Source organism: Primulina huaijiensis, chromosome 7, assembly GCF_012295235.1.
Source record: "Primulina huaijiensis isolate GDHJ02 chromosome 7, ASM1229523v2, whole genome shotgun sequence".
NCBI lineage: Eukaryota > Viridiplantae > Streptophyta > Magnoliopsida > Lamiales > Gesneriaceae > Primulina > Primulina huaijiensis.
In genome coordinates, this window is record NC_133312.1 from 19,774,488 (window position 1) to 19,778,325 (window position 3,838).

Here is a 3,838-nt window from a genome sequence, read left to right on the forward strand (position 1 = left end):
GTACTGTTAGATAGTGCAGGGATTTAGGCATGTTTAGCGGTTCCAATGTTCCGGTCTAAATCCACCGGTGCTGGAACCGGTGAGAACGGGTCCAAAACCGGTTCTGCCTTTATAATCTAATAGAAATTCCTTTTCCAAAAAAGTGACATTTCTTGAAACAAACACTTTTGCTTCATTGGGATAATAGAAATAATATACAACAGAATTCTTTGGATATCCTACAAAGTAGCACAAAGTGGATCTACTATCCAATTTGTCTTCCAATGTCTGCTTCACATCAGCAGGATATCCCCATATTCTCAAATAAGAATATTTGGGAGTTTTTCCCATCCATATCTCATATGGTGTTGTATCAACTGTCTTTGTATGAACATTATTCAACAATATTGTCGTAGTTTTAAGCGCAAAGTCCCAAAACGATGTAGGCAATTCAGTGAATCCCATCATGGATCGAACCATGTTCATCAAGGTTCGATTACGACGTTCAGAAACACCATTCATTGTGGTGTTGCTGGTGGAGTCAACTATGAGAGAATCTCATTCTCTTTTAGATAATCCAAGAATTCAGTACTTAAGTATTCTCCACCTCGATCAGATTGAAATGTCTTAATACTCTTTTCCAGCTGTTTTTCTACTTAAGATCTGAATTCTTTGAACTTTTCAAATGCTTCAGATTTGTGTCTCATCAAATAGACATACTCATACCTCGAATAGTCATCAGTAAAGGTAATGAAGTAGGTTTGCCCATATTTTGTGCTAATGTTTAACGGGCCACAAAAGTCTGTGTGGATCAAATCTAGTAGACCATATGCACGTTCTATGTTTCCCTTAAAGGGAGCCTTAGTCATTTTTTTTAGACAGGACTCACAAGTAGATAAAGAATTTATGTCTGACATGTCAAACATGTCTTCTCCCTCTAGTTTGTGCATCCTTCTTTGGGAAATGTGACCTAATCTAGCGTGTCATATTTGTACGGGATTTGAATAATCTAACTTTCTTTTGTTTGTTGTTAAAATCCTGTTTACTTGAACATTCACTTATCATTTCGAGAACATTTCTGGCGCATATAATTTCTTATGTCCAGACTTCTTGCAGTGAAATAAATATGTTCTGACTTATCGGGCTTTGTAGACCCTTTAAGTGTCATTCAGAGTTTGCCTCTTATTGGGTTTGTTTTTCTTGTGAGGGACAGAACATTTCCTTGTGGGCTATTTTTCGTTCTTGACAAGAGGCTCATTAGAAAACAACATTTTTCATGTCTTATGGCGATCTCATAAGTCATAAGCGTATTGACTAGCTCTTCAAAGCTATATCTATCTTATTCAAATTGAAGTTCACCATAACCCCGTCAAATGAGGAAGAGAAAGACAACAAATTAATGTCATCAAGTAACTCGTTAGGAATCACGTATTCCAGGCCCACCACATTCTCAATAAGTCCAGTCATATGTAACCGGCCCATTAAGCCCGGAACCGGAACCGGTATGGAAGAACCGGACCCGAAACCATGTACAATTCGTTGGTTTGTGGGTTAAACCGGTTCAGCATTTTCTGAACCGGTTCTGGGTCCGGTTCCGAATCGGTTTCGGTCCGTATCCGGGACCGGCCCGGATCCGGACCTGGAACCGGGCCCAAAACCCATAATCCGAATATTTTTTTACCGTTGGCCCTAAGGCGCAATTTTTTTAAAAAAAATTTTGGGGGCCAAATTGTAAATATTATTTTTTTTAACCCTCAAAATCATCTATAAATACAAGCCATTTTTTATATTTCACATATCAATTTTCTCTCAACTTCTCATTTCCCTACAATCAATATATTTCTTTGCTATCATTTCTCCAAATATATTCAATAATTGTGTTATAATTTTATCTATAATCCGTATTATTTTTATTGTTATTTATTTATTATTTCGCAATTTACTCATATAAATATTTCGAATTTCAATGGCATCATCTTCGAACCGTCGTGGTGGTGGTGGCGAATACGCTCCCGACTTTGGTGAACATTTTGGCTACATCCCCGACTTTGATGAAGTCGAACCTGGCCAAGAGGATGAAGAAGCCATGGAACTCCCCAACAAAGATGTAGGGACGCCATCGTCTACTCGAGCAAGCAACACAATGTCAACGAGCACGACGACAGCCCATGCAAAGCGAAGCAAAGTTTGGGATCACTTTGATATTGAACAACAAGGTACGGATAACTCTTTTGCCGTTTGTAAAATTTGCAAAACGAGGTATTCTTACAAAACGGGTGGTGGTTCCGGTGGTACCGGTACTTTGAAAAAACATTTAGTTAAGGTACATAAACTTGACCCTGATACGCTACAACCATTCGGTAGGGAACCAATACAACAACAAATTAATCCTTTTAGTGGTAAAGCTTTTACAATTACAAAAGAAATTTCTCGGAAAGCCATCGTAAAGTTTGTTACCAAATGTTGTCAACCTTTTATAATAGCTGAACAAGAAGGTTTTGTTGAATTTACTAGTACTATTCAACCTGGTTTTCATAATATTTCTAGGCACACACTTAAGAAATATTGTTTTGATATTTACAAAGAATATAAAGAAACACTAAAATCGCATCTTTCAAATATTTCTTGTAGAGTTAGTTTGACAACTGATATTTGGACTAATTTAAAATATGAATCATATCTTGTTGTTACATGTCATTGGATTGACGAAACTTGGACAATGCAAAAAAGAATTTTAGCGCTAGATCATTTAGAATCGTCTCGCAACGAATACATTATAGCTAGATATGTTTTAAATGTTGTTAAGATTTATGGCATACAAAATAAAATAATGTCGATAACGTTAGATAATGCGAGTGCCAATACTCATGCAATTAAATATCTTAAAGATTCATTAAAACCAATTTTAGAAGGTAATTTGCTTCATGTTAGATGTGCGTGTCATATTATCAACTTATGTGTTAAATGTGCATGCGATGAGCAAATGTCCACTGTAATAGAAAAATTCAAATTATGTGAGAAATTATTACGTGAAAGAAGATATGGACGTGACTGGAAAACACTAGTCGAATTAACCGGAATTAAATTTAAAAAATTTCCTCTTCCTATTGAAACTAGATGGAATTCTTTATATCACTTGCTTCATTCTTTATTACGTTTTCAAGATTTAGTTACTCCATATTATAATAATATTACAACACAATCTTTAATGTTAACTGACGATATATGATTGGAATATTTTGAGTAAATGTGTTTCTTTGTTAGAAATTTTTAAAGAAGCAACCGAAAAATTTTCCGGCATCAACTACCCTACTTCAGCCATGTTTCTACCTTTGCTTTTCAATATGTTTTATAAATTTATTGAATATCGCGATGATTCTGTTATGCGTGATTTAATTTCAAATATGGAAAACAAATTTTTAAAATATTGGAAAAATATCCCAATTGTGCATGATTTAGCAATTTTACTTGATCCTACTCAAAATCAAGGAGGATTAAACGTGTTTTTTTGAATATTATGCTAAATTTCTTGGGAAGAATGTTGACGATCAAAAGAAGTCAATCATGCATTCTCTCCAAGAATTGTTTGATTTGTATGCTAGTGAACAATGTGATTAACCGAGTGCGCAGCCGGAAGAGATGCCGACATATAAGAGCAAAAGTGGAGAACTGAACTTCTTTCAAAGTTTGAAACGACAAAAGTTCAAAGGAAAATCGATGACAACAACCAATTACAATGAGATCCAAATTTATCTAAGTCAATATATTGAGACTACGGATAATTTCGATGTTCTTGATTGGTGGAAAGTAAATTCTAAACTTTATCCAGTGTTATCTGCAATTGCAAGAGATGTCCTAC